The sequence below is a fragment of the Rhipicephalus sanguineus genome, chromosome 1, assembly GCF_013339695.2.
Source record: "Rhipicephalus sanguineus isolate Rsan-2018 chromosome 1, BIME_Rsan_1.4, whole genome shotgun sequence".
NCBI lineage: Eukaryota > Metazoa > Arthropoda > Arachnida > Ixodida > Ixodidae > Rhipicephalus > Rhipicephalus sanguineus.
This window is the reverse complement of record NC_051176.1, coordinates 295,478,079-295,490,425: the sequence shown is the minus strand read 5'-3', so window position 1 is coordinate 295,490,425 and position 12,347 is coordinate 295,478,079.

The following is a 12,347-nucleotide window of genomic DNA, read 5'->3' as shown; positions in this document are numbered from 1 at the left end:
TGCCAGTGTGTATATATATATATATATATATATATATATATATATATATATATATATATATATATATATATATATATATATATATATATATAATGTGTGTGTGTGTTTGTGTAAATTCCGCAGCAAGGGTGGTATTATGCGTCTGCAGGCGTGAACGTCCTGTTCTTACGACCCGTTATGTGGACGAGAACTTCCTGACAGCACAGCTGCTTAGCCGCTGACGGTAACAATATTGCGTTTTACAAAAGGACAAAGCGAGCGGGCCTATCGGTGCATTACACGGGCGCTCTGATAATGCTTGACGCTGCGGCTTTGTTCTGTATGACAAATGTTCGGAACAAAAGAAAAAAGAGAGACACACAGAATAAAAACACCAAAGCCTGTGAATGAAGCTTCGCTTATGGGCGGCCTGAAAGTTGGCCTTTCTTGTGCGCCCCCTTTCAGCAGCAACGTCGCTCCAGTTCCCGGCTTCTCTCCGTGAAAAGGTTGCGCAGTTGATACCTTATCGCCTTCTTCCGGAGAACAGTGTCAGAACCGATATTTTTTCCTCGTCTCCGGCTGGCACCATGTCAGCCGCGCGGCACTGCGGCGGCACGTGTCGCTATCGCGACAACGTTTGGTTTGCACACTAGCGCGGCGCGTGGGGCGATTGAAATTGCACACCGCGCGAGATTTATAGCCCGCACCGTCCTTTGCTCTTGCCGAGCGTGATGAATTGACCGCCAAGCGCGACGGCTGAGAGCAGCGCGCGTGCACGTGGTGCTAGTTTGGATCCTTCTCTCTCACCCGCTCTTGCTTTCTCTTTCCTCTATAGGTTGTTCGGCTGGGACTGCATTTCTCTCGCTAGGATAACTACAAACACGGCTTCTCTGGTGTAGTCTTTCAGTGTGGCGAACGGGCACGTGTGCGTTTTTTGACGCGATGCGCTTTTCTCGTCGTTTTTCCCTCCTTTGCATTTGCCGAAAGAAAGTTGTCGCGGGAAAGGGGAGTTTGCGCATGAGAACGCGTCGCACGTGCATGGTCGTGGAAAAAGTAAGGCTAGCAAACACGGGCACACGATGGGATAAGCAATTACACGAACGTATTCGTTTGTTCGTCCGTGTTTGCATGCCTTCCTATCTACCACGATGAATCCTGCCGAACAGTTCAACTTTCTCGCATGCACGGTCCTTGCGTTGCTGCTCTGCGCCATTCTACTTGGTCGTTTACGTGCTTCAGAACAGCGACGGCAGGGTTGTGGAACTGTGGATTCGACTGGAGACTCTGGCGTACTTTGACATGTATACAAACAGAGGAGCGCTTTCGCATTGGACCACTAATCACTAACCGCAAAACGAAGCGCAGCGCTGTATATGAGGTGGGATGCAAGAAAACACTCGCGCCATTTGTTTTCAGTGAGAGAACTAGCCGGGGAAGTCTTCTTATAGCGTCGTCTGTATTTGTCACTAACTAGGGCTCTCTCTCTCTCTTTAGACTACTCTCTCCCACTTTTCATGCCTATTTCAATCTCTTCCGTGAAGGGTAGCAAAACCGAACGGCTTTAAATCTCTGCATTTCCTTTCTATTTTCGTTACGTGATAGCTCGTAGAAGCTGAAGTGCCTGTACTCATTAAAATAGACTTATACAAATATTTGTGGTATTCTCGCAGAAAGCTTCTCGAGGTGTTTTTAATGTAAAATGTCATTTTAATTGAACAGGTGAACGTCTGGTTTGAAATTACCTTTCGACCAGTAGAATTGCGCAAATTGTACCGGACTGCATTTGTATGGGCTGAAAACAAAAGGACTCTCTGGATATTTTAGAAATAGTTTACAGCAGATGTCGCTATTTATTTATTAATCATACAGTCAGGACAAGAAAAAAACATTGGTACCAGGCGGCCGTTATACGCGGCCTCCTGCGCCCTTTCAAACAGCGCTGCCGCTCATTCTGAATTTGAGTTAAGTTCTAGCTACACGTCGCATACGGTAAACAGTAGCTACAACAAATGTAAGCTTGATAACATGTTGGGGAATAAACTGTACTAAAATAAAACTAAAGTATGGTTAGTGATTCATGGATATGAAGTGGCGATGGGTTCAACATCTATGAAACTTCCTTGAAATGAATTCGATTCTCGAAGAAATCATTGGGGCGTTCAACGGAATTGTTTTCTTCTACGATGTTCGCATCGATACCTTGGTTATCGATGATCAGGTCTTCCTCGAATTCGTTTTTGAGACTTTTCAGTACACTGTGGAGCGAAGTAATAGGGGTGCTTGTGGCTCGACTGCTGACCCGAAAGACGCGAGTGCGATCCCGGCCGCGCCGGCCACATTTCGAATGGAGGCTAAATGCTAGAGGCCCGTGTACTGTGCAATTTCAGTGCACGTTAAAGAACCCCAGGTGGTCTAAATTTCCGGAGCCCTCCACTACGGCGTCTCTCATAATCATATCGTGTTCTTGGTACGTGAAAAGACAGAAATTATTATTACTAGTGGTGCCTGTGAACAATTACTGCTCTTAACACTCGCGCTTTTCGGCGTTGTCGTGGTGTCACTTGTTTTGCGGTGAAAACAGGATACACGTTGTGTGGTGCAAGAATGACTATAAATGTGTTTGAAATGTCGAAATTAAAAGAAAAAGTGCGACAGAATTAATAGCATTTCTGAATATTGAGACATCGCAAGTTCAACATTTGATATTGGTGAATCTATGTAGTGTGTCCCAGCCAGGCCCGTAGCCAGGGGGGGGGGGATACCCAACCCCCGAAATTTTGATAAGGGGGGTGTTTTACCGAAAATAATGAAAACTGTTTCTTTCTCGAATGGTCAAAGCCTTCAGCAAGTGCCCCCTCCCCCCTGCAAAAAATTGCTGGCTACGGGCCTGGTCCCAGCCAACTCGGGCCTAGCTAATAATAATAATAATAATAATAATAATAATAATAATAATAATAATAATAATAATAATAATAATAATAATAATAATAATAATAATAATAATAATAATAATAATAAAAACAGATACGAACATGCGACCAACGGCGTTTTGTTAGTGGTCGCCTCGCGCCTACTAGTGAATTTTGTTGTTCTGAGCGCTTAGTTAATTAGTGAAAGTTAATTACCTAGATAATAATTTACTTGCATAACTGCAAAAATTACGACATCACATTCTGAAACCCATTCAAATCATCACGCTAAAAAATTTCCGACTCGAAACGTCATTCCTATAGCGTCTCAAATTTGTGCCGCAGAAGGCAAGATGCCCGCTCGCTCGTTCACTTTTGTAAACGAATGTTCAGCAAACCTTTATTTCGGTGCTTGATGTGTTCCCATCAAGATATCAAAACATCAGGGTGTAAAACATAGTTCAGATTGTTAATGCGATTCGCAGAGAACGGGTTGATTCCAGCCTCAATAACATTCAGCAAATAATGTTTTTATAACAACAGAACGCGGACCACGTCCGCAGAGCATAAATATAGAAAAGAGATGCGCTACAGCTGCGCGGGAAGTAATCCCCCAAAATCTTCTACATTCTGCGTTCAGTCTGCACGCTCCTCTAGAGCGCGACGCACCGCGACCTTTCACTGCGCTACTCGGGTTCTACAATTTGAAATTTCCCAGCAGACAAAGCCAGTGTAGCCAAGCTTCGAATTTAATCACCGAGGTGGCGTAAGAAAGATATCTGTGCTGGGATGAAAATAACAAGATTGTGTTCGCGCTGTCCGGAAAATATATGCAGACATGTCAGTGTAAAAGGGCGCTCTTTGCGATTTGTCGGCTAATGGTGTTTTTTTTTTTCGTGACAAAGTTATATCTGCACTTCCGCTAAGGATATGTGTCTATGTTCTGAAAAATTGGTACACTAAACAAGATTTTGTGAAATTGGGAAACGAGCTGTTGGAATAAAACGAAAGCAGTATCTATGAATAGCGTGTACGACCATAGTCCTAAATTCTAATTCATCCCGTGCACTTTTCTGAGATTCGTGTCTACGGCACATGTTTTGACAATTGATTCAGGCTTCCGTGGTTCATTCTTTGTCAGTGTTGAAAGAAAAAAAAAATGTCGGCCACAAAAAACGTTTATAGTGCTGCATAATTTGTTGAGTATGAATGATTTTCTCGCACAAATTTATGCTCAGAGTATAGAAGGTCAGGAGGTGTTTCAGTTACGTCCAGAATTTTTGCTCATTTGAATGGTAGCTGGAATAGCTTTCACGGCGATTTGCAGTTACACTGAAACAGCAGCAACAACAACCCTTCGCATCACATAATCTGTTCGAAGAATTTCATCTAGACAATGCAGGGCATCTTTTGAATCCACGTAATCTTTTTTTTTTGTTATTTGATATAGCGTGTAGAACGGAGCCCGTTGCACCGTAGCACGGGACACCAAGACAGCGACAGCCTGGTTTTAGCTATTCTGCGAAGCGTTGTCCTTAGCAAAATACTTCAGCTTTTGTAAGTTGTGTGTGGTGCTTTTTGTGCCTTCTGTTGTGTCTGCCCTATGACGCGTCTCTCTGACATTTGGTGCGTTATCCTTCTGCTTATCGTCTCATTCACCCGCTGTAACATGCTAGCTGTACCGTTAGGAAAAACTTTCAAACTTTCATTAAATTGTATTTCTCTCGCTATCATACTTTGCGAGGGGCCACACTGTCTCTTTTTGGAATATTATGCGGTACAGTCACAGATATGGGACCTTCATCTACGAAGTTGGCTGTAGAGCATGATTAGATGAAAAGAAGCAGCGACAGCTGCGCATGTTTCGCGGATGCCACAGGACACACCGCATTCGCGACTGGAGTTGTTGCACTCTGCCGCCTCTCATAACGCTCCGTTTTTCTCTGGACGGCTCAGTACATGAAGTCTTGACGTCTTCCCGCTGACCTCCGTGTGCAGGGGCCATCAAAGGAGGGCCGCCGGGCCTTCCCTCCGACCGGCAGAGCCTCGAATGAAGGCTGTGCCATCGCCCGTGTCAGGTCTGTTATTTCTTCTCTCTATGGGAAGCTCGGCCTGCGCTTGCACTTATGGCAGCTCGTTTGCGCCCCTGTGTTTATATGTATACAGGCCACTGAGACTATTTTCGGAGCCCCTGCTTTCAGATCTTTGTCCACCGATCAGTGCGAGCGACACTCACCCAAGCCCGCTTCTTCCCGCCAAAGCAATGACGTCAGACGAAAATGAGTGGTGGTAGAGGCGGCTGAAAAAGCTAGCGGAATGCGCCGCTTGGAAGTAGCCTGTATATACAGAAAGGAATGATGGCCACTCCGCATATATTCAAGCAACTCTAGGCAAACACAGCTATTTCTGTAGCAAAATTTTCGTTCTTGCAGCCTCAGCACTCAACTGTGTTCAGAGTAGCGATTGGCATGGTAATGAGAGAGAGAGAGAATACAGGAAAGTCATGGAGGTTAAGCAGACTATGTCGAGTTTGCTACCCTACACTCGGGGAGGGGGATGAGGGGGTAAGAGAGAGTAAACATGAGTGCACACAAGTCACAACGCACATGTGCAATGCAGCAAGGCGTTCACGCAATTCTATTGCCAAGAACTGCAGGAGGCATCGTGTGGCTTTGTGGGATGATGAGCTGTGAAGCCAGGTTCCCAATATCTTTTCTTCCGGAAAAGGCCGATCATCAAGTCTTCTCAAGGCACACCGGAGAGTACAGCAATGTTGTTCTAATTGGGGACAGCAGCACAAGAGGTGATCTATAATCTCTTCACATTTGCAGTTATCGCACATGGGTGAATCCGCATAACAATCCGCATAGCTGTACGAGTTGAATGCTACACCGACCCACAGCCGACACATCATTGTAGCGTCACGTCGAGAACTGTTTGATGGCAGTTCAAGCTGCAATAATGGATTGAGGTTATGTAAGTGTGTGATGCAAGGTTAGTGTTTCGGTTGTTTGAAGCAGGGCCTCAGATCATCAAAAGACAAGCCATTTCCCACACAAAAAATTTAACTTTTAAAGGGGTCATGAAGCAGCCCGTGGGCTTGTTGAAAAAAACACATCCTGCGGAAAGCTGACACTGCTATGAACAGCTCTGCCAAATATTGCAGTCGTGCGCGCCGCGTAAAGGCTGCAAGCGGAGCGCGAAGTTGCCGTTTTCTCAGGCGCCCTCTTTTCGAACAGAGGCCGGTTCTAACTCTCGTGGGTGGGCGGAGTGCCTGCCGGTTGACGTCGCGTATCTGCTTCTCCGCGTCACAAAAGACATAGCATCTTCATTGGCTGATAGCCGACATAAATCGAGAGCGACGTTCAGATCAGATGCGATTCTTGCTACGGGGTGCGTCCACTTGGCGGCGCCGCACTCCTCAGTCTGCTAACTTTACACGGTAGCCACACTCGCTCACGCGAATCACAGCGGGAGAGCGATCGCGTTTCATGACGCGCGCTGACGTAACTTCTTTCCCCCGTGCCATCCCTCCCTGTGTTGCTTCCAGTGCGCTCGTTGGGACGAGAAAAGAGAGAAAGCGCTGAGAGCGTGCGCCAAACCCCCGTAACTCCGCTCGTTCCTGACGGATTCGAGAACTTTTTGCGGCAATCGATTCGGGAGGCAGTAAACTCCGATACTGGGGTCATTAGATCATTACTTGAAAAAGTGATTCATGACCCCTTTAAGAGGAGAGGAAAAGAGAAAAAAAAAAAACAAGCAAACGAAAAAAAACTGTCGAATAGAACACACATTAAACTATGGCGACAGGTTATGCACGTTAATTATAATGTAAAGCTTTATTGTAAAGTTTCAGTGGATCCCATCCCACGATGGCATTGAAGACAATGAAAAGGCCGATGCCCTTGCATGCGATTGCGTATCAAAAGATGTGATACGCAACCATTTCAAGGCTACCTACAAGTTTCCACATCAAGCATGTGTAATCCATGGACTTTCTCGAGAACAGGCGACGTTGTTGTACCGCATAAGAACCAGCTCCGCATACACCCCGGCTTGGTCATTCAAGACTGGGCGATACGCTTCCTCGTTTTGTGCCTTCTGCGATGACATCGGGGACATTGAACATTTTATTTGGCTTTGCCCGCAGAGCGATCGCGTTTGATGTGGAAAGAGCAGCGATGGTCCGCAGCTTGCGAAAAGGTTGTCATAGGCACTGGACATTTCAAGACGTCATTTTTCCTGAAGGGTCCGCGGCAACAAGGAGGAGCGTACAACGAATTTCGGTGTACGTCCTCCTTGTTGCCGCGGACCCTTCAGGAAAAATGACGTCTTGAAATGTCCAGTGCCTATGACACAACGAATTTCGGTGTACGTCCTTCGAGACGCTGGACTGTTCAACACCTGGTGACAGACACCTACAATTTAGAAGATGCGCAGGCGGAACGATTGCCGGCAATGCAGGCCAGGCTGACCCCACCTGCTGCAACATCACCACCATCACGTTAACTACACGAGGTTCCGTTGAACGTCCCCCCCCCCCCCAAAAAAAAAAAGAAAAGAAAAAGAACCAGTCACCGGTTGTGGCGATGTGTGAGACGATGGACTCGTTGGCGGCAGATGGCTTCATTGGCGGCGTGTGGCGCTTGTGGAGCGACGAAGACGCAAGTCTGCCCAGAGGTCGTAGAAGGAGGCACCTTTAGGCACAGCAGGCCGGCGACCTCCAAATGTGAGCATAGATACCTGCCCACGTTCGCAGCATGTGGCTGGCAGTAGGCCCTTGGTTTGGTCCCGTAGCTGGCAACCGGCAGCACGGACCCGCTCGCCAACCTGGACGGTGAAGTCTGCTCCCCACGGGTGGTTCCGGACTAGGACCAGCTGCTGGAATAACGAGAACGCCTCGGGTCCATGAACGCGCGGTTCCGAGAACGTCTGGAGACCTTTTGACGCGGTCGGAAGCTTCGTGTTCGAGTTCGTAACTCCACAACACGGACCCTGACACCAGCGGGGTCTCCCGCCGGGTTCTCCGAGTCCTCGCGTTCCAGCCCGTTGTCTTCCCCTTCTCTCTCGCTCGCCTCTGCCATCAGCCGTGCCACCTTCTAATTGGTTGCGGTCGTTGCTTGGTTGGTTGGTTCCTTAGGGGAATAGCTCAAACCACTACGGGGGATCAGCCACGAAGCGTGCGGCAGTAGAATTTGTGAAAAAATAAAATAAGAGGAATATGCGAAAAAGATCATTTATAGTAAAGCAAAAATGTCAGGGCAATTTGTCGTATCGCCCTCGTCCGCTCACACGTGCCATCACCCGCCAACGTCCTCTTCTGTGTGACGCACGTGCCTGTTGCGTGGTGCCGCTGTCGTGTCCACACCACCGCGTTTGCATCACTCGCGACACCACAGCACTGCATTAAGCACACCGCACTGTCGCATTGATATCACACTCACACATCACAAGTGACAGTTGAAGTTTAGCGTATAATTCCAGTGAGTTAGCGTAGCATTATGCGTGATATGGTGAACTTCTCTTGCAGCGTCTACTTTTGATAAGGGTACGAGATATCCAGAGTTTCTGACCGCCATCTCGTTATCTTGCCTGAAGAAAGACCGAAGGCAGCCTTTTCCAAAGTTGTTGCGGCTAACCAGCTTTCTATCACCTAGAGATTTTCGCCCACCACAAGACCGCTATCTCCTGTGTGGTGCCTTAATAGATCTCCTGTGCACCTTGAAGTGCCAGGGATATCGAAAAAGGCTAACCTGTCACCTGAGGCTTCCAAGAAGGTTTCATTGAACTTTTCACACACGTCGTATGCTAACAGAATTCATGTTTACACGGACGGTTCAGTCTCCGGAAGTTGTGCCATCTCGATCGATCGTGGTTCGAGACCTCACACGTCACGACGTCTATGGGCTACAAACTCGCTGCTCTTCGAGCCGCAGTGGAATTTATTATACAAGAATCTCCTAGTAAAGGGGCAATAATCTGCGACTCTAAGGCAGCCCTTCAGAGCGTGCGAACTTTACGTAGAACTGCGATCAGTTCGCGTCCCATATCAACGAAATTTGTCATTGCGCGGCTAATGGAGGACATGACATATTTTGCAATGGGTGCCCTGTGGGTGCCCACGATGGAGCACCCACAGGGTATCAGTGTGGGGAGCTCGAATATATAATAATAATAACTTCTTTTTTTTCCATCAACGATGGAGGTCGAATATATGCGAAAGGGATTCTCAAGAGGCAACATCTGTAGTGTAATTTTACTACTTCTCCTTAACACAGTTTCGTGAACACTTTGACAATTCTAGAATCAGTTGTTAGGTGCCTGTTCAGCTTTCTGAACATGACAAAAGTGAGTGTCGTCCGTAGTCATAAAATTTAGCTCAGAGTCCCGTCGCTTCTTCAACCGGCATTCGTATCACGGCGAACTGCAGTCTTCGCTCGAGCTTCGTTCAAAAGCCGCGCGGTCCGTTTTTCTAAACTGCTCTCGGAATTAAAAAGTGATTCCCAAGCGCGCCGACGGACGACTCCCTAACTTCATTACACTCCGAGCGCGGTCTCAGAGTGAGAATGTACGGCGGATATATAATTCTCGTCCGTGCAGCTTTACCACATACGGGAATGATAAACCTTCGATTTCCAGCAGTCCCGCATCGCAAACAGCGCAAAGGCAGGTCGCGTCTCTGTCGGCCGCTTGGCGATTGCGAGCACGTATCGAAACGGCGGTCAGATCAATGACGAGTCGTGCGGTGTCGCTCGCCGAACGAATTAAGCAGAACTTTTCTTTCACCCGTTTTAGCTGATCTCTGCGCAAAATGAACAAAAAAGCATTAACTTGCGCAGCGTCATATCGTCATTCAAAAGGTAAGTCGTAAGAAGCGCCTTCGTGGTGGGCACATATTTAATTTACACTGTAGGTGAGCTTTTTTGAACGTGGGAACGAGAATCTCGGCACCGAAGCGCCTCTATATTTTTCCTCTATCGGAACGTGCCCCGTCAAAATTGGGAGTCGAATCGATGAGGACCTTCGGAGTGCCCCACCTGCACCTTGACCACCGCGCCGAGCCGTTGGGTGCTGAAGGGCTTGCTTGTTGGTGCCGGGTTGTCGTCTTGGTATACCTCGCTCCGTACGTGACTGCATCCGGCAAAAGACGGCGCGGTCAAAGGCTTCTCTCGCAGCGGGTTCCCGTAAGCTGAAGTGCGGCTTGAAGCTTTCGCATTTGGGCAAAGGGCCTTACGTAAGGGCAGCACTTTGATGTGCGCATAACAAATATGGAAAGGCACGAATTCATTTGAAAGCAGGCTTTATGGGGCCGCGTGCCGCGCGCTCGTCAACGCACGACATACTGTCGCCGCTATGAGCGCTTCGTTTCTATTCAGTGAAGGGCTCATGTATACGGGGTGTTTCAAGAAATGTTTCCGAAAATCCAGAAAATCAGGGAAATGCGATATTTGTTGCATGCCTTCACAATTGCTTCTTCTGTAGCCGCAATCATCTTAAGATCGCTAAGGACATCATTTGGGACAGTAATTAAGAAGCTTAAATCAAATAGCTTTTTAATTAGTGGAGTTAGGCGGTTATGTGAAATGGGAGAATTGAAGTTCTTCATGCGAAGAACCCATTGCAGCTTTGAGATTTCGAAAAAGCGGCCTCTAGTAATAATAGTGAAATAATGAAATTCAGTCAAATTCAGCACTGACACCGAAACATGGAAGAGCGCAACTGTGATATTTTTCTGAGACGTCCAGAATGAGTGAGCGTCGTTATATCAACCGTCAACTGACTTCGTTGTGTGGGTGCGCGGGATGCGCTTGCAATTATAGCACGCATTCCGCACATACGTTAACGAACGCGCAAGATCAGTACACCTCTGTAATCGTTGTCTTGAACAGTGACGTCATTCTTGTCGTCTCGTTGTTGCTCTCATCGGTGCCTCGGTTTCGGATTCGCCGTTGAATTTGGTTGAATATCATTACACCACAATAAGGATTATCATCATCACTCTTTCTACACTTCTACTCTTTCTTCACTGAACTTAACTTCGCTCTCTTCGCGTCGCCGTATAGAGTCATTAAAATTCTTGCATAGCATCGTGACGTCTTCAGTTAAACTATCAAATGAAAAGGACTACATAAACTTTGCACCTCAGTCAACGACAAGAAGCTATCACAGCTTAAACTTAACGCCTTACTTTGCTCGAACTAACATGTTCAAGTTCAGTTTTTTTCCCCGTTCTATTGAAGACTGGAATTCATTACCTGGTTGTATTCGTTCACGCCCATCGCCCAATTTTGTAGCCGACATCCATGACATGCGTCTGTAATATACCCTCGTCTATTTGCTGTTGGTGTGATCTCTTGAGTAGCATTGTTTCTTTAATCTATTTTCAATCATGTTCATCACATGTTTGTGCACTTTTGACCTTGTATAATCACACATCTGTATTAGTTTGCCTGTTTACATAATTTTCATTGATGTTTGTTAAAATTCCGCGTATCTTTGTATACCCACTCCTGCCATAGCGCACTTAGCGCTGCAGTATGTGTAAATAAATAAATAAATAAATAAATAAATTTATTTACCCTTAAAGGCCATTTTCAGGGTATTATATAAGGGGGGGGGGGGCAAAAGCATCAATAACAGCATGGTCATTATTACATAAGGGGGGACAAAAGCATCAATAACAGCATGATCATTATTATGCAATGCTAGAAAAAAAAATGTTTGCAAAATACAGAATACATGATTTCAATTTCAAAAGCGAAGCAAAGACAGTGCAATAGGCAGAACAAGTGGTATAAATGCCGTTACAAAAAGAATAGTACATGAAATAACACTGTAATGGTGGCAGATTACGGGTTGAGAAAACATGAAAGTATGTGCCTAAATTTATTGGAGTCTTGCTCATTTACTATTAAAGACGATAGTCTTTATTGGGGAACTCAAGCGCAGAAATTTTGGTCTGTCTGTCTTTCTGTCTGTCTTTCTGTTTGTCGGCACGTCCCTCGATTCAGCCACTCGGCCAAAGTTGAACCCCTTGCACAAGGGCCAGCCATCGTGAACGGCTCACTAGGTTCATACTTGTCCACATGGTTGATCAAAAGCAAACATTACGCATATCTGAGGCGCAACATCACTAGATAAGTATTTAGGTGGTGTGTTCCTTTAATAGAAAATACATAGATACGTAATTCTAGAGACCCTAGTTTCTTAAGCTGCGCTGAAAATGCGACTGCGCCGAAACTTGGCTTCCACCGTGCCCTCTGCGCGAGCTCATTGTTGTGTTTCGGTTTCAGTTCAGTATTGCACTGTACGAGTGCCATGGGGCGCCGCTCTGGCATTCCTGCTTTACCCAGGCGACGTGTGGAGAGTACTCGTTGAGTGCGGACGTTTCTTCTGCTTCGGCGCTTCGCGCCAAACCGCGTGTTCGGGCTGGCTGGCGTCCCCGCCGGTCGCGTTGGT